The sequence below is a fragment of the Aedes aegypti genome, chromosome 3 (genome assembly GCF_002204515.2).
Source record: "Aedes aegypti strain LVP_AGWG chromosome 3, AaegL5.0 Primary Assembly, whole genome shotgun sequence".
NCBI classification, from domain to species: domain Eukaryota; kingdom Metazoa; phylum Arthropoda; class Insecta; order Diptera; family Culicidae; genus Aedes; species Aedes aegypti.
In genome coordinates, this window is record NC_035109.1 from 42,139,311 (window position 1) to 42,162,643 (window position 23,333).

The 23,333-nt window shown below is 38.5% G+C and overlaps 1 protein-coding gene across 2 annotated transcripts in view; it reads right to left on the minus strand.

Moving 5' to 3' along the window:
• The window catches only part of LOC110678020 (latrophilin-like protein LAT-2), a 378,663-nt gene extending 356,484 nt beyond the window's left edge, over positions 1-22,179 (minus strand). For both annotated transcript variants that reach the window (XM_021850387.1, XM_021850388.1), the window contains exons 1-2: positions 21,389-22,179; positions 5,553-5,978 (exon numbers count right to left, since the gene is read on the minus strand). The gene's annotated coding sequence lies outside the window, so the exon portion shown is untranslated. The remainder of the gene's footprint in view (positions 1-5,552; positions 5,979-21,388) is intronic.
• Positions 22,180-23,333: the final 1,154 nt, after the last annotated feature.

A 23,333-nucleotide genomic window follows, 5' to 3' on the forward strand; every position in this document is an offset into this window, starting at 1 on the left:
TTTAAACGCGGCGGATTTCTCGCGATAGAGTTCCGTACATTCGTCATCCCACCACGGATTGGGAGGTTTTTTACGAATCGACGGACCTAGCACAGGACGACGTTGTGCTTGAAGCGCGCTGTTGAGAATCAACTCGGATAAAAATCGATACTCTTCCAACGGAGGAAGAACTTGTACCGCATGTTCTCCATCAATGATTGTTTCAGCGTACTTTCCCCAGTCAATGTGTTTCGTGAGGTCGTATGCAAGATCAATGGATGAAGGCTGATGTGTTCCATTAGTAATTGACACTACGATCGGCAAGTGATCACTACCATGGGGATCCTGGATTACCCTCCATGAACAATCCAGTGATAGTGAGCTCGAACATATGGAGAGGTCTAAACGGCTATCCCTTGAACTTCCATCTTGCGCTGGAGGTGCAACTCGCGTAACTTCCCCAGTGTTTAGAATTGTCATATTGAAGTCGTCACAAAGGTCATATATCAACGTTGATCGGTGGTCGTCATACAGTTCCCCCCAGCCTGTTCCGTGGGAGTTGAAGTCCCCCATGAGCAACCGTGGCTCAGGCATAACTGAGCAGATGTGAGAAAGATCTCTGCGAGAGATCGCAGTTCTCGGCGGAAGATATATGGAGGCGACACTGAGGCTTTTGCCTCGGATAGTCACCTGACATGCAACGACTTCAATGCCTGTCATCGGTGGCAGATCGACTCGGTAGAACGAGTGATGCTTTTTGATCCCTAAAAGCACCCCTCCATACGAGTCGGGACGATCCAGGCGAATAATATTAAAATCATGGAAAGGAAGGGTCGCATCAGGTGTTAGCCATGTTTCTGACAACGCAAAAACATCGCACTGCAAATTACTAACTAAAAATTTAAAACTATCTAATTTAGGCATAATACTACGACAGTTCCAGTGTAGAACAGAAATCACATCTTCGACCTCGGTGGATAAATTATCCATCAAAAGATATGATCGTTGCAAGGAGGGGCATTGTTGAAGCAAGTTGCTTCAAAAGAGGAGTCACACAAGGAAGAAGACCGTTAACAATGTTCTTCACTAGGTCGGAAGCATTGAAGAAATTGAGGATGATATCCACGATGCCAGAGAGCGTGAACATTGCAGCACCCTGAGATTGCTCCTGATGCTCCATATGTGGGCTTTCTGGCTGAGAAGTCTGAAAAGTTGGGACATCTGGGATTTTTGATGTGCCCGGTAGCGACGGAAAGTCTCTTTCCTCTTGGAGTTTGTATCCAGGAGGTGAATACTTGGAGACTTTCTCGGCAGGCTTAGAATTTTTCATGGTTGGTGGGTGGTCACTGCTAGACAGATTACGAGGCTTTTTTGTGGGTCTCTGGAGCCTCACACGCTTCCTCGTTGTACCCTTAAAAACGAAGGGAACCCCTTCACCAACCTCAGAGTCAGAGCCCTGATCATCAAGAGGCAGAGAAGAGTAGATGTTCCGAGAATCAGCAGACGGAGCAGCCTTTTTTAGTATCTCAGCGAAGCTTCGCCGAGAGCGCTGCACTAAAGACCGTCGCTGATGTTGCTGCCGGCGTACGTACGTCGGGCAGTTTTCGAGAGCATGTGGAGGCCCTTCATTGCAATAAACGCATTTTGGAGGCGCACTGCAGGCACCATCCACATGTCTCTCCCCGCAAGAAGCACAGCGGGGTTTATTGCAGCAATACTGGGCAGTGTGGCCCAGCTGCTTACAATTGGTGCAATTCATTACCTTCGGTACGTACAACCGAACAGGTAGTCGAAGTTTGCCGATTACGACGAAATCCGGCAAAGCAGATCCGGAGAAGGTCACACAGAAGGAGTCTGAATTAGAATACACCTTCTTCTCTCCCACCAGAGACACCGAGTGTAATTGCTTGCACTCCAGTATTGGGACTGCCGGAAGAGAAGGGTTTTTGAAACGACCACAACCCTGCATCAACTCTTCGCAGGTCATACTTCCTTCGGTGACAACTCCCGCGATCTCGACCCGATGGCTTGGCAGATAAACATGGTACTCTCGTGTAAAGAGCTCATAGGCCACAATCTCATTGGCCTGTTTACGGTCACGGACGGTGACGCGAAGCTTACCGGTACCTACTGTGTCAATGGAGACAACGGTAGAAAACCGCTTAGTCAGATCCTTACTGATCTGACTAGTATTCAACCGTTTGCCTTTGGGTCGGAAAAAAACAACATACGGCCCGCTAGAGTCGGGCGGGTAGGCCTTGAGGCGGGGGCACGTTGGAGATGGTACATTACTGGTGTTCATTTGAGATGCACCAGATTGAGGAGGCACACAAGTATTAGGCGCATAGTTTGTGTTCTGTTGGCTCAACACATTCGGATCCAACAGCAACGACTCTGTGAGGGGATACGATGTACCCCCGCCATCGTTACTTTCGCCCATTGCGGTAGCTCAACACCGCAAAGGGTACACAAATAAATTTAACTAACACTAATCGCAGGAATGATAATTGAACCAAATTGTAAAAGAGAAAAAAAAAACAAGCACACACAAGGGAAAGGGAGAAGAAAAAAAAACTGCAAAAAATCTAATCAATTGAGACGGAGGAGGGAGGAACAACGAAGGTTACTTATCTTTTTACTCTCTACGCAGGCGTCGTCGATGCGATGAGCGCTACTATGTTGAATGTATTGTTGTTGCTCTCTGCCTTTCTCTCTGCCAACAAACAACCACTGACGTCGACCAACGATACGAGCGCACGGCGCGGGGAACAGCCGCCGTCCACGCGGTACGCGCTGCTGGTATCGAACCACTACAGGCGTCGATTACGATGCACGATCACTCACTAGGTCAAACACGTGGCGTGGTGAGCCGCAGTAAATGATGCACGGATGACGAAAACCACGTCGTCTCGCGTGGCTGATTCAGCACCAAAACTTGATTGGCCAAAAGAATACCGCTTCCAATCTGAACTTAGGCTTCTCACTGCACAGAAAATAACTTTGCACCTCGAAAAAAAAAACCACGATTGGGAAAAAAACCGAGAGAGAACCGGGAACAACGAGAACTGTCGACTGTCTCGCACGGTAGCTCGACAAAGAATCTATCATATAGTTGCCAAGCGAAAAGGATTGAGAAGCGTACGCGCGTAATGAATAATTATTGTATGTTTTTTTTCTGGCCGTATCGTTCGCCTATATAAGGCGCACCCATTGAATTTGTAAGAATGTAGTTTTTTTTTCGTTTCTCCACCGAGTAGGCAATCTGTTAAAGTGAAGCCGTTCGCTTGATTTGCCATCCGTTATATCGTAAAAGACACAACGTAGGAAAGACGTCCTGGCCGAAACAACATATTAACAATATATTCATAAGTTTTCAAAGAAGGTGAATCTTGAGATTTGATCCTTCAAACGTTACCATTATGATTGATTGTAACAAGAACTTCCCGTGCGGCTTTCATAGAGACTGTTTGCTTTAATACTAAATAACGTTGCTGATGAAGGGCACACAAAACACCCAACTGACCAATGGAGAGTGGTCCGATTGACGAAAAGCTTCTTCTGACTGGAAAGGAAAGGATGGTTTACTGTGTTACACTTACAATGCGTGTAAATTACTGCCGCCGTTAGCGCACGGTTATGAGGCCCACAATAGAAAACATTTTCCTATGGGAAGCGTGCGGGTGGTCATCGGTTTTTCGGTTCTGTCGCCTAAACGGTAAAAGATACCACTTTGGTGTCTATGGACGAAAGTTAGAGTATGGATTGATGAAATAAAAAATATTTTTTTGCAAATTTTTCATGATACAGACGATAGTTTTTTCGCTATTTTTCCGACAATTTTCTCCATGGTGGAAAATTTTCCGAGAAATTATTTTCTTTTTATATTTTTAATAGATTGCTTTCGATTTCACTAAAAAACTTTTGTTCTACGATGCATAGTTCAGGAGATATGAATTTTCAAAGTTTGAGGTATATAGAGAAATTGTGAAAATTCAGAGTTCTGTCTGATCTTTCGACCTTGACGCTTGCTCCTACGGGGTCCAGCGACGAGGGCAGGATCAAACATGTCGCGCGTCGGTCTAGTAAGTGAAAAAGTGGCGTGATCGGTTAGTTCTTTTTGACCCTTTGACCTTGACGCTTGCTGCTGGGCAGTGCGTCAAGAATGCTAAGTTTTTTTTTCCTTTTCGGGTCGCGCGCCTTTTCTTTTTTTTTTCTGAGTGCTTCTATATAGCCGAGCAAACGAGTGAGGCTGAGAGTGGATTGTGGCTGCACAGTGAAGGATAACGGATCAATTGGTGAGCTCGTTTCATGCTACTATTTCTAATCTATAAAATATGTATGACTGCACATTTAATCGTTACAATTGTGGTAAATATAAATATAAGAAACGTAAATATGAATTTTCAACAAACTATGAATTGTTCGTCACTGTGAGTGTCGACACAAACTCTGATTCATGAATTATTTATGTTTCACATTTTTTTTTATTTTCAGAACACCCCTTTTTACCTTTATTTTTGAAATTAAAAAAAATACTTTGAAAGGTTCGACACTACAAGTGTAGACTTGCGAAAAGTTCACTTTATTCAACAAACTTTGGATGGTTCGCCACTGTAAGTGTCGGCATAAGAATAAGAGTGTTCTATGATGTTCCAACCAATCAAGTTTTTTGTTTATTTTCAAATAAGTAAAATATAATAACACATGCTTTCGTCCTAACAGCTGTAGGAATGTTACATTTAGGTATCTGTTCAACAAACTTTGAATGGTTCGTCACCTCAAGTGTCGGCATAATTTTCCACTACATAGAAATTGTTCATATCAAATGAAAATTTTATATTTACAAATAAGCATGTATATATCTCACAAATCATTTTTTATCATGGTCTAATCGCTTATCAAAGTGAATCCTGTAACCCAACGATCCTTCCCATTATCAAACATCCCTCCCAGTAACCTTTGTGGAGATGCAGAGGCAAACACGGTCTCCAAATAGCAAAGGTTACACACTAACATTCCTTCCCCCAATCCCACCTGACCGCAAGGACGTGGCCGGCGCCGTTATTGACCCTGTATAAATAGAGGCACTGAATTATGCACATTGAAGAAGATTATGGCCAATCCCAGCCAAACTTCTAGTTGATTCTTTGTGCATTTTCACTGACTTCGGTCAATCACGGAATAGCAACCATTGATATGTGTAGTCAGTCTAAGCTAAGCTAAGCTAAGCTATAGAGAAATTGTGAAAATTCATCTAGAGTTTTCCGGGAAAATAGGCCACTATAATTTTTTTGAATTTCACTTTTGGTCATGTATCCACGAGATCTACCTCTGGTGAAAATTTCATGCAAATCGGAGAACCTCCGGCCCAAACCTGTCCGATAATTTAAAAAAATGCCCGTAATTCTTTCACTGTTGGATTCGACAAAGGATGCAACGTGTTTGTAAGTCAAAAAAATTGTGAAAATCAACCGGAATAAGGGGCAAAAATGGTTAACACTATAGAAACATTTTAGATTTTGTCAAATGTTGAGCTGTTATAGAGAAAAAAATCTAAAAAGTTACTTACTCACCTGCTTAAAATATCCAAGCTGTAACCCCAATCCAAAACTGCGTAGCCCTTTCAGCTTCCAGTTCAGACCCCCGTCGGGAACAATCCAAGCCCGGAAGGATCGGCTTCAATTCGATCCCCAAATTTCCTCATTTTTCTTCATTCTGGTGCCAAATCACTACTCCCCTGGCTTCTCCGTTCTCGGACCTTTTTCTATTATTTGTTTGATTCCACCTTATTGGGTTTCACTTTGCACACTCTCGGGGCAGAAGCTCGCCGGTTCGATATGTAGGTATAATACGGAGCCCCGTCACTTATGGGAACTTTTTGCACACTAAATTACCACCCAGGAATGGGTCGGTTAGATTTTTTTTCCGTTCGTTTGGGTTTTGTTTGTTGTTTTACTCTGCGTACCACTGAACCATGACGGCACACTCGGGTCCTGTACCTGTGTGATAAGTGGAAAAAGGGGAAATTTTTAGAACGGGGTGAGTACTTGGAAGTTGGATGCTTGTTTTTTCTCTGAGCTAGCTTTTTGAAAGCAGATCTGCTTTTTTGGAAGAGCAAACATCGTTACCGAGAAAGGAGATAGATTTGTTCCATTTATTAATGGCTCAGGGGCAGATTTTTAGATCTTTACAAAATTTAAACCCGCAAAATAGCTTTGTTGCCGAATCATCAACGTCATGCTTCGGATTTAAATGTTTGTATATTATATTTTTGAACGACATACAATATTATCAACTATGGTATAAATGAACAGACTCAACAATGTACAATAGCCCTGAAAGTTATTTACGCGGAAATATGCGTAAGTAGACTGGCCCAGCTCAGTATGGGGGAAAAATAAAGTTGTATAATTCCACGGGGCACCCCCAGGATTATTTCTTGGGGTTAGAGGAAGCCTTTCTGAAAAATTCAGCTCATTTGGTCGTTCCATGAGCTGGCGCATTTGAATTGAATTTAATATGGGATTTTCAGCTCAAACATATGAGCAACAGCACATCATCTACTGTTCGGTTCAGGAAAATTGATGATCGCGTTCAATTGGACCCAGAATGTCAAAAACACTACTTGATGTAATAGCGAAGAATATTGTAGAAGATTGTACCATGATCAAAATTAATAAAGTTGATGTTTTAACCATTTGAAGTATATCATGCAATACTGCTTGTATTTCAAGGAGGTAGCCACTAAGCGCATCATAGCCACCTATGACGCTGGGCGAACTGAGGCACATGTCGCATGCGTATAAGTGACTTTACGGGAGTGCTTATCTAAGCCTTACTTTCAACAACTGAAAGAGTAATGAAAATGAGATTAAATCCAGATACAATCTTCTGCAATTATGTTCATTAGGGTATCAACTAGTGTATTTGTCATTCTGGACTTATTTGAACGCGAACATTTAGTATACGGAACGAAACAGTGACATAAGATCAATTCTCAATATATTTGAGCCGAATATTCCATACAAACTTCAAATCGAATGCGCCAGCTGGTGGAGCAACCAAATGAGTAAGTGTTCGGAATACAAATATGACTAGTTTTCTGGCTCCAGCGTCTACAGTTCTAATATCTTGTCACAGTAGTCTCTACACACTTTTAGGGCTTTGAAAAATGCGTAATGTGGACAGGAAAGAAACTCGATAGAGTAAAGTGGGGCAAAAGTTCGAGTGGGGTAAGAGTTTCTTTGTAAGATTTCTAGCTCAATTCAAAACAAATCTTATAAATGTCATTGTGGTTCGAATGCTATTCGAGTAAGGGGCTTTTACTCCAAATATCATAAAAATCGATTGAGATTTGGAAAAGTTATGGCTATTTGTTGTTTTTCGACGTGAATATTGTAATTTTTGGTCAAACTTTCGTTGCATGGAACCAATTGAAGATAAAATCTTTTTCAATATTTTATGTAAGGGCGTGTCTAGGCCTATCATAAGGTTGCTTTGACGTGTATTAGATTTTGCATAAATGCTTGAAAACAATTTTTGGCCCATAGTGGGGCAAAAGTTCGAATCAGCGAGGCAAAAGTTCGACCCATGTATAAAATCACGGAAAAATTTTCAAATTTTCTAAAATCCACATATTATCTTTAAATTTTGTTAAATTTGTCTGATTGTGTGAAAACTATCACCAAAATTTTACATTTCCACTTAGTTTTGCGAAAAACTGCTATTTTTGAGTATATTACAATTAACCCGGTTTTGGGCAATTTTTTGATGAAAATTTAGTGTGTATTTTTCGGAAAACTTAGGTTTACGGCTGGTGTAAAGTATGCCTGTCATGAAAGGATCGATATTTAGTGTTTTAGCCAGCGAACTTTTGCCCCACACTAGATTCGAACTCTTGCCCCACCGGTGGGGCAAAAGTTCGAATAAGACAATAAATTTTGAAACTGTTATAACTAAAAATGGGTAAATATTTGGACACAAGTTTGTTCAGCAAAATTATAGCCAATATGTTGAAGGTTCACTGTATGGTATTTGTTTTGTTTTAACTGCTATTGTTTTCCTGGAAACATTGATTATACCACTAAGGTCGAACTTTTGCCCCACCTTACTCTATCTCTTTCTGTTAGGGAGTTATTAAAAAAAGACACTACATTTTAAACACTACATTTTTTCCCTCCCTGAATTTCGCCTTTGGGAGCACCACACTAGGCAACGGACTAGCACAGTGGCACTAGTCGGAAAACATACCTTACGAAAAGCTTACCAAACTGAAACGGGAATCGAACCCACACTCCTTGACACGATGTGACCAAATGTCTGACCACACTAACCGCACGGCCACGGAGCCAACAGAAAAACGCCTACTTTGATTGGAATATCTCTGATTGGGGCTTGGAAGCTTCAGCAATGCAAGGAGGTTATTTCAGCGGTTTTCATATCGTTCTCCGCGGAGCACTTGGTGCTTTGTGTTTTGGGTAATTAGTATACTTTGATGTCTTTTGTTATATAGTGAGTTTGAAACTGTTGCCACTCCGCCGTTTCACAATCGATTCTTTTATTTTTTTTTCTGTGACGAACTATAAATTACCCCAATTTTTGAAAACTGTTTAAAAGAATGTATGAAAAGTATTGATTAAAAAGTTACAGATCGGTTGACAAAAAAAAATGCACAAAGACAAAAAGTAATGTAGCAGACAAAATATACGTTGTATCATTTTAGTGTCTTCGGCACATTTGGCCCTTATCACATAATAGAGCTGAAGACACCAAGATGATTCGACTCTTTTTCTGCTACATCACTTTGTGTCTTGGTGTATTTTCTTTTTTTCAAAATGCAAGTTATCTGTAACATTTGAATCAATTTTTTCACAAAATATTTTCAACTGTTATAAAAAATACTGGTAATTTGTAGTTCGTCACAGAAAAAAATAAAAGAATCGGTTGAGAAACGCCGGAGAGATAGTTTGTGGCATTTTTTTTTGTTCGAATCATGTTGATGAATATTTCTTATATTTAGGAATTTAGGAATTAAAAAGGTTAATGAATTGAACCTTGGAGGTTCATTGAATTAGTTAACAATAAAGAATTAAGGAACATACGTGATTCCCAAATCCTTACCTTATCTCACTAACCCAACAATAAACCCTATTTACATTACAACTATAGAGATGCAGAAGATTCTTCGATCTCTAGTAACAATGGATGTGTCAAACTAACATTCCTTTCTCGATGACTGTAAGGACGTGACCGGCGCCGTTAATGACTTCTGAATTTTGAGCTCTCGATAGCTTCAATTCTTCTCATCTGAAACATGCAAATTCGTCAACTCATGACTGATTCTATTCGAGCAGAGCTTTATGTCTAACACTTCTTCTGTATTAGAAACCATGAAGGTTTGGCAATTGCCTGTGTTAAGTAATCCAAGATCTGTACTACTTAAGTATTCCATCAGACTGGAGCCTCTCAGATTGATATCTGAGCTGCTTCAGGTGATTTAATGAGCATTGGCATCACTGCCCACAATCAGCGGAAGGCCTTTTATTACGCAGTGTACAACAACTCGCTTGAAGTCATCCGTTGGGAATGGTTCATCATGTGGTAAATATACCGAACAATAGACGTATTTCCTGTTGAGGTCACCAACAGAAACATCAACTATCACAGCACATACATCTCTGGTAGTTAACTCAGAAATAAGTGTAGCAACGATTGCTTTATTTACGAGCACGCATGCGCGGGGCCATGCGTGCTCGTAAGTTTGCCATTTCAAGTTTGCTGAAAGTAGCAAAAACTGGGTCCACAAGGTTACCTAGATAGAAGTTCCCCTTACGAAAGTAGGGTTCTTGAACTAGCGCCACTTGGGCTGTACCATTTTGCGTGAGTCTGCAAAGATTGATCCTTGATGTTCTTTTATGCTGAAGATTGATCTGAGCTAACCTAACCGTAGCCACTACCCAAACTAGACAGGATTAAGCTTTTTGCAATCTCAGCACCAAAAAGACCAGCAGCGAAAAAACCAGATCGGTATCTATTAAAAGTCGCCAAATGCGAAAATGCACAGAATACAATGTATAAAACGCATAATGCGAGACCATATAGGTGATAATTTAAATTAAATAGCAACATATTCATAATCCCACCTTTATTTTGCCTCAGGCTGAAGAAGAGCAGCAGATTATCTCGGAGAAACACAAGGTCACCCATTGCTCCGGGTAGCACATAATCATTGTCAAAAGTTTCATTTTAAAGCTCTTAATGCATTTTTCTTGGCAAATCCGTTTTATGAACCTTACACGGATAAAAATCTGATTCCCTCACCATGATTTACAAGTCATGAAATTCATAAATTGATTAGGCCGTGATATCAGGACGACAAATCATGGTTCCTGGAGTCAAATCATGATTCTTTATAAACGTAACATCAAGAGCGACAACACAAAGCGGTGCGCTTTGGTTCAAGTCATTTGCATCGATCACCCATCATTCATCATGATAGATTGGTACTGTGGTAAATTACGTGGCTCTCAATCAGAAGGCTCTTGATTCGAATCTTGCCATAGCAAATTTTGTTTTTGTTTTTCATTTTATCGGGTTGACTGACAGAAATATAAATAGATCCGAAATGGATGCGCGAATCATGATTTTCGAGCATTCGATGCATGATTTCGAGCACTCAGCTGCAACTTGTGCCGCGTTACGACAATCTGACTCATGATATCGTGAGTCCAAATCATGATGTATTTTCATAAAATGAAAACACACTGGAATCATGATATCCGGGTGCATAATCATGATCTTAGGTTCTGATTTCTACCCGTGTAGTACAATATTTAGTTTAGTTAATTAAAAAAAGTTACAGATCCAAATTTTGTAACCACACCGGTAAATGAGCAGCTACTCAGCAATACCAAGTAGAGGGTCCTGGATTCCAATTCACAAAGACAATTGATAAAGAAAAGCTCTCAGTTAATAATTGTGGAAGTGATCATAAGAATAAAATAAGATGAGTAGCAGACACTGTCCGAGTTGGGACATAACGCCCAAAATGAAAAGAAGAAGATTTTGTATCATATATCCACAGAGATGGATTGGCCCATAACGGAGATCCTAAGATACTATATTTTTTATTTCACTGTTACAAATGACCAATTTCAATATCAAAATATTGGAATGCCTAAAAATGATAAAATTATGATTTCCTGAAAAACGTTTACTTTTAGTATGGTCCACATTTTAGGACTTTTAGGGATTGAGTTTTGAGAAAATTGAGAGTATCTCATCGCTTTCCGTAAGAATCAAGATGCGCAGCACATTATGAGAGTCTTTTTATCATCTTCTGATTAAATCGGCGGATAACAGTGCATGATAAACCCATCTAACAGTATTGTTATCGTATGTTTGACGATTGTTTTCCATGTCAGTATAATAAAACACCTACCTCCAATGGTAAATAAGCGAGAGAAATCGGTTTTATCATCGCTCTTGCTTTGGTGCACTTCTTCGCTGCTGATATTTATCAAGCTTGTTACAACTTTTAAAACATTGCCCATCATTAGCCGATACAGATGGGATGTTTTTTTTTGCTTGCTTTGATCGTGCTTCCAAATCAAAAGAGAACGAATCCGTTGTTTTCTCTTGCTCTACCCCATTTGGCATAGAGCCATTTGGTATATTGGCCATTTCGCATAATAGCCAATGAGCATAATGGCCATTTGACATACATTACTGGACAGAACGACATTTTCCAGTAAAATTGATTTTGCAAAATGGTATATTTGCGATAGCAAAAAAGGTTGTGTATGATATATTGTGAATTTTATGCTTATTTATTCCTGAGCTGCGATTGAAATTTCAAGTTAATCGGAGCACTAGAATCCAAGGCCTGGATCTCCAAACTCCAAACCGGTTTGTTTTACACGTCACTTATGCCCCGCGTAAAAAAAAAACCTTAGTGTATATCACAAAACATTTACGTAGTTTTTTTTTCTATCTTTATTAACGAGATTTTTAGCCCTGGGCTAGTTCGTCTCGGGACCAACGGCTTTACTTCCCTTCTGAAGGAAGTCATCACTGAAATTTTTTGTGACTATCTCGGGGATGGGATTCGATCCCAGGTCCTCGGCGTGAGAGGCGTGTGTTCTGACCACTACACCAGGTCCGTCCCCCTACATCTACGTAGTTCATGAACCCTTTGCAATTGAAATAATTGTTTCTTTAGCACTAAGTGCATTTTTTACGAACAAAGTAGAATTAAATTATTTCCGACTGGCGCTTTGTAAGTCACTGTTGCAATTATGGGCACTCGTTTATACACCATTTCATGAAGGAGTGATAGAAAAAGTCATCTGAGAGTAAGCTTGCATGGATAAATGTCATGTTGCGCTCTGAATTTACGATGATTTTTTAGCATGATTTTTGATTGCAGGTTTTTGAATTTCAACACATATTGAAATATAATTATGATGGCCTCTACCTGCAAAATGGTTTGGAAAATTGATATTTTCTTTTGTAAGAAATCTGAACATTTTAATATCGCCATCAAATAATGGAAGAGTGTTTGATTTTCAGTCAGAGGGTCCACCTATTAATTACTTTAAAGGTTTATAGGGGATGAGTTTTTTTTCAAACCATATAATATATTTTCATTTTTTTTTTTCATATGAGAAATCTTACCATGGGGGGAGGATGTCGAAAACCCCCAAAAAATATTTTACCTTATTAATGAACAGCCCCATGCAGACTTGCTACCAAATATATTTGAAGAACAACAGCATTCAAACCATACCTGCTTTGTATCTTCTTGTCATGAGCTGTACTATCCCAGACAACCAGAATGTACGTATAACGAAATCACCTTTTGCGTTATGCGATGCTTATATGCGCAAAGTTTCACATATAAGATGTTGCGAAAAAGCTTTATACGTACAAAAGTGGAGGCGATATATGTGCATATTTTATATGATGAAAAATAACATGTAATGCGAGTGCGTAAATTTTATTGCGAACTAGTCTGTACGCTTATGCGACTTAGTTTATGATAACAAAGTTGATTTGACAGCTGCAACGGACTGATCCGACTTACTTTGTACGAGTATACGGGACGAAACGAAATGTACATGTAAACTCATAAAATAGCGTTTTATACGAGGAAACTCATCAATCAAACGATATCATCCACCATGTAGTGCGGGAGTGATGAAATTTGTTTAAATAAACGACTTTGTGCGTAAACTGTTATGCGACTTCTGGTTGTCTGGGATATTTACGGCCTGTAAGCTTTGAAGTTTACTCTAAACTAAAGTTATTTGTCCTAATATTAGAGGCAATTGATTATGCTACTTCAGTGTAAAGAACAGCGAATATTCGTAAGAAATAATTTTAAAAAACGTAAATGTGTTTGTTACAAATAATTAATTAATTTTCAGTTAACAACTCAAAATGAGAAAAATCACTTTAAAAAAAAAAAGTTGTTCTTTTCAATGTGCAGCGTGACGAGCCATAGACTAGACACTCCACAATAAGAAATTTCTCCTTCTTACAGTGGTGGAAATATTCGCATCACCAAGCACCTCACGAGTGTGAACCAACGCAAAACAAAAATGACAGACTTGCACCGCCTGCTCGTGAGAACATATCTAAAAAATACATAGCAAAAAGTTCGCGAACATTTACCTGCGAGTAACCGAACAACCTGTGATTTATTGTGGTTTTGACAGACAAAACAACTGTTTATCAATCAAATCGACAGTAACCTATCAGCTTTTAGTCAAAACCCCATGAAAAGCTTTTTTTCAGAAAACTCAATGACTGTAAACAGCTCCTAACACGTTCACGAATCACTTTAACCTCGTTAATTCACGAGCACTACAAACGCGAGTGAATCAGCACCCTGAAGCACGTGAGCATTTTGATTTGTTTTTATTGCGATTCAGCAGACATGTGAAATATGGTAAAATATATCAATCTGAGTTGATTACTGTAGATCAGTATAGTTTTAGGAGATGGAAAAGTAAGCAAGCCTCAATCATGAATCACCTTACGTAAGGCTCCAATACCTATATACTCGTGTAGATGCAGTGGTATATGCGGTCTGCAGTGAGCGAGCTAAATGCATCGTCAGTTGCTATCCCTTCCTCTCATTGTACTGGAACTTGTCGATCCGTTTTCTCTCATTTTTTTTTTCTTATAAACGTTCATTTTCTTATAAACGTTCATTTTCTTGTAAACGTTTGTCCAGACACGAAATCAACAAAAAAGGTGTTTCTTTTTAAATGGAAAACCAGTTGTCGATTCTATTATTAGTAAGAGTTAAGTCGTCAACCAGTTCGGACGCGTTTGTTAATTGCTCCAGCCCACCTGTGCGCGTTTTCATTTGTCATTAAATTTTTATTACATCAACTTTAACCTTTCGGTCGTCGCGCGAATTTTTGTAACGCGAGTAGTCGCGCGTTGTACTTTGTACAACACCCTTGGTTTTGCGAATATCTCAGAAGTCTGACCACTTAGAAAGATGACGTCTTCGGCAAAGCTATTCAGTAGCTCAAGGGCTATCATTATTTGAGCCAAGAAATTCAATTTTGCCACTAGGCGGCGCTAGTGAGCATGAAACTTTTGTATCTTAGATCTCAGGATCCTGACCACTTATAAAGATGGCGTCTTCGGCAAAGTTGCTCGGTAACTTATGGACTATCATTGTTAGAGATAGTTGATACAAATTTTTGCCACCAGGCAGCGCTAGTGTGTTTAAAACATTTGTTTTCTCAAATATCTCAGGAGCCTGAACACTTAGAAAGATGGCGTCTTCGGCAGTAGTTCAAATTATTTCTTTATTTAATCCTTAAAATTCGAGATTTTGTAAAATAATGATAGTTCCTAAGCTTCTGAACAATTTTGCTGAAGGTGCCTGTCTAAAAAGTCAAGATCCTGCAGTACCCGAAAAACAAAAATTTTATGCTCACTAACGCCGCCTGGTGGCAAAATATTTTATTTCTTTCATCAAATAATGATAGTCCTTGAGCTACTGAACTACTTTGCCGAAGACGCCATCTTTCTAAGTGGTCAGGCTCCTGAGATATCTGCAAACAAAAGTTTCATGCACACTAGCGCCGCCTAGTGGCAAAATTTTGAATCAACTAGCTCGAACAATGATAGTCCTTAACTTACTAAACAACTTTTCCGAAGACGCCATCCTTCTAAATGATCAGGATCCTGATATATTTGCAAAACAAAAGTAAAACTTTCATGCTAGTGCCACCTAGCGGTCAAATTCCGAATTAAATGCGGTACCATCAGGTAGCGCTTCACATCCAGAACTACTTTTCTGAAGACCTCAAGTTTCTATATTATCTGGATTTTGAGATATACCGATTTCAAACTGTGGTTTACTCGAACCGTATATAGTGCGTTCATTATTAAGGACTGTTCATTTTATAAAGTGGACACTTTGTTTATGCTATATCTTTTTTATTTATTGATAAAATCGTAATCGGTTTTCTGTGCATCGTTGAACTATTATTCTACAATACTAGGAACATATAAGATCTCAGAAAATGCTTTTGGTTGAAGAGCTAAATAGTTTTTTTCCAAAAACTACTAAGAAAAGCAGTTCGTCAAAGTTTAACATAATTTTTCGCAAATCAAAAATTATATTTTTTATTAACATATAGTATGTTTGTATCCTTCATTATTCTACTAAAGGTAAAGCTTTGAAAAAATCAATTATATGCCACCATTCTCTGATATTAGTAATTTTAATGATTTACCCATTTATGGTAAAATTTGCTGATACACCATCCTTTCACTCCCAGCAAAAGAGAAAAGTAAAAAGCGTGTTCAAAACTAGTTTGGATTGCTAAAGAATATATATTTGTATAAACGAGAGCTAAATCGTGAGTTTAAACCACAGTCTTAAGTATAAATTTTACTGTTTATGGTAGTTTTACTAAAAAGTCTCATACTTTTAAAATCATGTACGCATATTTATCGATATACAGCAAATTGCAAACGGTTTTCTCCGTATATTTCAATTGGTAATCTTAGAATGACATATTATGAAAATAATATGAGGAAAATAAAATCGATTTTATTACAGCAGTGTTGCCAATTTTGATGATTTTCAATAAACTTTGAAAGATCTTCTGAGAATAAAGCAATTGTGTTTATATTGTGCCTTAAATGTGGCGTGGGGACTAAATAACTAACTCTATGAAGGCGTAAGTTATTTTTCATATTAACACTGCATTGGCACTTCCGTCAGGACATACTTTTAGCCAAAAAATTCTACTCATATCAATTCCCTTGAAATTTAAAATATTTTTCTCTAAAATATATAGGGGAAAATAATTTTATTATATCTGTAAAATTGTTGCTCCAAAAATTACTTGATTTTTTCCATCAGGCTTCTGATTGATGATGCTTTTGAAAAACAAGCCTTTTTTGAAAATAAAATATATAAATTATCGAATTTTTAAGCCAATTTCTAACAATCATTGTTTTTGATAACCTCCAAAAATCGACCGTTATAATCGTTGTCCCATATTTGTGTGAATTTTAATTATTTTGGAGATTTTTTTTATCACAACATTGTAGAATACTAGTCGAACGATGTGCAGAAAACCGATTGAAATTTCATTGATAAATAAAAAAGATACAGCATGCACAAGGTGTCCACTTTATAAAATGAACAGTCCTTATGCGATTTTGATGTACATTTGTTAATTTTACCGCATTATAGAGGGTCATACTGTAAATAAAAACCGTCGAGTATTATTCTTAAGAAGATTCTTGAGGAATACATTTTGGTTTGGTGTCGATAGATATCTTTGTTGCAAAATGATAGCATATAAATCACAACTGTTGTACAAAGTACAACAGCGCGACAGCCCGAAGGTTAAGTAGCTACAGGTGCCGTGCGCGATATTGTTTATAATCGAATCAGTTGTTTTTTTGTCACGCGTAATGAGTTACGAAATTTGTGCTTGCGACACTTCTGTCGACTCGGTCTTGTGGTCATGTGTAGGCTGCCTGCGGAAGTTCCATGCAAACTGCATTGGTGTCACCGTGCAGAGGGGTTCACTGCGGAGAAGAGACAGGAAGGTAGTGGACGTTAACTCTTACGTACTACCATGCTGTGAATCCTGTCAAGAGCTAATTCAGGCGAAATTGGATTTTAACGGACTATTGGAGCAACAGAAAGTTCTCGAAAACCAGCTGAATGCCAATACGGAAGTGATGCACAGACTCTCGCTTCATCAAGAAAAACCAAATGTTGTCCACGAAGCTATTGAAGGTAAGGAGATTTTGCTTACCAGTGTGAGAAATGAACTGGCAGCAATAAATAAAAACAGTAGCTTGGCTGGGAGTGTCGTTGCCATCAAGAATCATATTACCGGCCTTCTTGATACCGCAATAACGGCAACTACTGAAAATATGTACTCCACGCTAAAAACGGTGACATCCGATATATCTACTGACCTGCGCAACATTTAAGTCAATTATCAATTGACACAGCGGCAAGTTGCGCGATGAATTCAAATCCAATGCTGGGGCTGGACATTCTCGATGAATTAAAGTCTTTGTCCGCAAATATATTGACAAATAAAAATACGTCGGCTCCACCATCAATAGAATATCCAAGTTTGGAAGCCGAATTGAATAATAAAATTGCTGAAGTGTCAGGATGGCGCCTACTTGGAAACAGAAAAGTTTGGAAAGCCGATTGGACGCAATATGACATGCGCAAAAGCTTTCACAAAAGGCAGCAAAATATGGCCGATAAAGCGAAAAGGCGTAGAAAGCGGAGAATCAGGAACGCTAACAAAAATTGTAATAAGAACAACATCAACAACAACAACGTGAACATTAATCACCATTGCCATAATAATGTCCCATCCAAAATTCATCACAAAGTAAGCAAAGAACAGAATAACAATCACGGAAATTTCGCCTTCAACAATAGCCAGGAAAGGAGTCATCAACTTCCTCCTGATAGAGAGCTTCTTGCGGCAGCGAAACATCATTTCTCTAGACCGCCAACAAATTATCGTCCAACCATGCAGTTTAAAAGAGGAGAAATTTTAAACCCATATCCGGCGAGGGAGGCGTCCCGGCAGTCCGTTGCAGTACCACCCCCGAACTGGACGACGGAAGGATCTTCAACTGGTGGATCTTGTGAAGCATGCGGTGCATGCCGGCATTCGTGTTTTCTACGGAATTGACGGACCCCTCAGAGGCAGAGAATAATTCAATTCAACCCGGTGAAACTAATCAGGACTTGGTAACAAATAATAATGACAATTCACCATATGGTTTAACAGACTTGAATAACGAACTACCAATAATTTCTTCTGAAACACAGCCAACTGAAATTTTAATCTATTGTCAGAACTTTAATCGCTGAAAAGTGCTTTTAAAATTAATGAAATTCAATTTGCGACCAACTCAATTTAGCCATTTCTACAGTACTTACCGAGTACAACATAAAAACTGAAAATGAAATAAAGTCATGTCCAAAGAATTTTTTCAATTACGTTAAAACTAAACTCAAATCGTGCATCAACAATGACTTTGGATGAAAAAGTAGGAAATAATTCTGAAGATATTTGCAATCTTTTCGCAAAATTTTTTCAAGAAAATTATTCTACATTTTCGGAAAATGATCGAGATTATTCTTACTTTTCACATTTTGCTGACTTTCCGAGTGATGTTGGCGTTAATTCTATAAATGTTCTAGACATTTTGTTTGGTCTTAAAAATTTGGACGCCACTAAAGGATCAGGGCCAGATGAAATTCCACCCGGATTCATTAAAAACTTAGCAAGTGAACTCACAACTCCATTATTTTGGTTATTCAATATGTCTCTTCAAACTGGCCAATTTCCAAAGGTATGGAAAAAATCATTCCTCATACCAATATATAAATCAGGTAAGAAATCGGACATTCGAAATTATCGCGGTATTGCTATTATGTCATGTATTCCAAAACTTTTCGAGTCAATTGTAAACAAAAATATGTTTACCCAAATAAAAAATCGTATAACAAACGCTCAACACGGCTTTTTCAAAAGTCGTTCGACCACTACGAACCTTCTGGAATTTGTAAGTTACTCACTGAGTGCAATGGATAAAGGTTACTTCGTAGAAGCTCTTTACACTGACTTTAGTAAAGCATTTGATAAACTTGACATTCCAATGTTGACTTTCAAGCTTGAAAAAATGGGAATCGAAATGAGTCTCCTTAAGTGGATCAAGTCCTATTTAAACGACCGTCAGCAAATAGTAAAATTCAATGGGAAAAGATCAAATCCAATACATGTTACATCTGGAGTACCTCAAGGCTCACACTTAGGCCCTCTTCTTTTTATTTTATATGTTAATGACGTTTCTTATATTCTAAACAAACTGAGGGTCCTTATATATGCTGACGACATGAAGCTATTTTTAGAAATAAAGAATGATGACGATCATAATGTTTTTAAGAATGAGATACAAATTTTCTACACGTGGTGCTGCAAAAGTTTATTGGAATTGAATTTAAAAAAATGTAACCTCATAAGTTATAGCAGGAAACGAACCACACCAAATATGTCTATTGTTTTAGGAAACGAACATGTAAAAAAATGTGATAAAATAAGAGACTTAGGAGTTATCTTAGACTCAAAACTATCATTTGTAGATCACTATAATGCAATAATTCATAGAGCAGGAAATATGCTCAATTTCATAAAACGATTTGGCCAACACTTTCGTGATCCTTACACATTAAAAATACTTTATGTTGCATATGTAAGATCAATATTAGAATATTGTAGTATTGTTTGGTCACCTTACACAAAAAAAACATGAAGAACGTATAGAATCGATACAAAAGCAGTTTTTATTATACGCACTACGTAATTTAGGCTGGTCAGTACTTCCTCTACCATCATATGAATCACGATGCATGCTTATCAATATGAAATCACTGAAAGTGCGTCGTGATCATGCTATGGTTTCTTTTGTTAACGATATTGTTTCACAGCGCATTGATTCTGCTGATATACTTTCAAAACTGAATTTTTATACTCCAACTCGTCACTTACTCAATCGTTACTTGTTCACAGTAAGTCATCATCGCACGAACTACGCTAAATTTAGTCCGTTGAATCAGATGATGACTATATATAATCAGCATTGTGAAATGATTGATGTTAACATGTCTCGAACAAAACTGAAAAAATACTTTTTTGATATACAAAACAATAGTAACTGAGGAATGTATTATGAATCGAGTATACTCAACAAATTTATAATATATAAACACATAGATATTAAGAACACAATGTAATTTAGAATGGTCTACAAAATGCTTGACGTCAAATAAAAAAAAAAAATAAAGACCGCAGTGATACAAAATTTAGCTTATCAAAAGACAAATCTAAACCTCTGTATTGAAATGCACTGATCTCAGAACAATTTTTAGAAGGAAGTAATAGAGTTGCAAATAGCTTTTTTATACATAAAAAACTATCTTATTGTGCAATTGATGGTAAGCCTTAAAAGAAATAATGCTTCACCGACGTCGTCCACGGATGTAATGCAAAGCCACGCTGAAGGTGTCAGATGTCAATTCTCGGAACGATTCATATATTTTTCGTTCCGAAATTTCCAAGAACTACCTGGGCACAAAACATCATCATGTCAATTTTGGCAATAAAAGCTGTGCAAGAGCTTATAGAACAATAAACTGATATAAAGGCTCAGCCTCAATGGGAAAAGAAGCATATCAGGTGTACTTTAAGGACATAAATGCTTCTTAGAAGATTATGAAGATGTATCATCTTAATGCCTTACAGTACATTCCTTTGTAGGCAGCTCTCGACATGTGTTGAAACAAATAGCTTTCACCATTTCACTTTATTAGCCAATTTCATGCCACGATTCGATACTCTCTTCTATTTTGGTATTACGCCTCCAATGATACAAAGCCTACTTCTAAGCTTGGTAATCTCTGAGCACTAGCACTGTTATTGACTGAGAGCTTTCATTGCCAAAAATGTCATTTTCCATTCGTATAACATTTGGAGGGTACGATATATTCTATGCTCAAGGAAATCATGAATATTTCCATTACGAAAAGATCCTGGATCGAGGCGAAATCAAACCCAGATATATTGAGCATGGCTTTGCTTGATAGTTGCGGACGTTACCGCGAGGCTAAATCTGCCTTAGGATTACGTCTCACTATACCTTTATCCGAAATGCGACGATTTCCATACATAATGTAAAGTCATTTTCTGAAAGCTTGAGATAGAATTTTTCAACACGGAACAAAACTGTGTCAAGTATCGTTTTGCCTGGCAAAATATATTATTCCATTTTCAAACGGTGCCCATCGATCCCAAACAGCAGAGCCAGGGTATTTACGTACCTTCTTCACACCAAATTTAACGTGAATTGTTCCGTCGACAGGGGATCGCTTCTTGTGTTGTCCTCGTCGAGTCACAGCTGCCGTTTACCGGTGAAAATATAAATAAGAGACCCTTTTTCCGAACAGGTACTCAACCGTGCGTATTGCATACCAACGGGGGCGATATTGCTGTTTCAACACTTTCACTAAGCTTCCAATTTGTATTTTGGTCGTACCGAACATTCCATGCGAGACCAATCTTTCCCCTTTCAACAAAGTTGTTCACCAAAATCCAATCTCCTCTCGTGCGATTATTTTGGGCTCACGTTAACTCACCAATTCACTAATTATACTGATATGATAATTTACTGCTTGATATAATACACACGAGTTCCTTACTCTGTGCACAACGAACAGCGAAAAATCAAACTCGGGCTAAACTTCGTTAGGCCGCACCTCGCCGACTCAGCCTTCACAAGACACCACACCGCACAATAAGACGATTTTCTTCCAAATCAGCCACCCAAACAACGGTACGTCTTTTTTCCCATCACTTCCGCTCAACCTCCCAACCACCCCACCACGCAAACAATATCCGAAAGCGCAAACGGTTCCGCCCTTTTCCTCCGCCTTTTGCCACACACTCGAGGCAGTTTTCCACCACCGCCGCAGGATACACGATTAGCGACCGAAGCAGAATAAATTAAGGTCCAATCGATGGGTCGCCTCCCTCAAGTTGGGTCCGAAGCCGTATTGTAGGTTCCCCCCTTTGGGAGATGATGCACGTGCACAAGTTGACCGACAACTGACTGTTGTCGTGCTGGTTCGGGTTGTTTTATGTCAACTTGCTTCCTTTTACGGGGTACATCGGAATGAACTTACGACGAAGGATTTATTCCGGTTTCGTGGAGTTTGCGCGATAGGATACTCGGCTTTGAAGTCAGGATTGGGGTTCATGATGAAAGTGAAACAGATCAAAACAAAGACCCGAGACACGTGGATTATGGTGGTTCATGGTATTTTAGAAGATAAGTGGTGGAATGTTGATGCAAGCGAATGAATTTCAAATGAATGATGATTTGAATTTTTTCGTTGATGAGAAAGAACGTTGCTGAGCCAGTTGAACAAAACAGCTGATTAACTACTAATACTATTTTCAAGCAAGGGTTTCATCAGTCTCGCGGTTTTTATTTTTTATCCAGCGTTAATTTTTAAAGTTTAAATCGCTAGTGTTCCTCAGTCATTAAACTGCACATCAAGTTTTCACTAAAAAAAAGTGTTAGGCAGGTGGGATTTTCCAGTTTTGTCAACAAATATGTGAATTTAGTTTCTCAAGTGCAATATATGTTGATCGGATCGAAACTCAACAATAGGTAACAAATGATTGTACGACATTTCCCAGAATGACGTTCCCCAGAACGACATTCTCCGGAACGCCATTCCCCAGAATGGGACATTCCCCATAAAACCATTCCTCAGAATGGGACATTCCCCAGAAAAAAAAAAATAACGAGCGATTTTTGGGGTGTTAAAATCCAGTTAAATGGTTAATAGTAAATAATGAACACATTTAACTGCAAAATTCGAGGAAAACCAAACTAAAGTTTTCATAGGTAAAACATTTTCGTATTTTTTTACCGACATATTTTTTGTAGTCTTTCATTTTTACACTGTAGAATCTTTAAATCCAAAATTGTAGAAATTCATCAAATACAGCGCCACCTATGGTCGGAAATGTCCTTTTGGACAATTTTTATATATTTTTGACGATTTTCTCCTTACAAACTTCAAGCACGTTTAGTCCCTCCTTAGAGTTGATGAACTGTGTTCAATTGTTTACTAAGGGTATGCGATATGGACTTTTTCCAAGTCGATACGAAACGAAACGATACGCAGAATATCTTGCGCTGATAATGACGAAACGAAACAAAATTTAAAAATGTTTCGTGTAACTCGATACGAAACC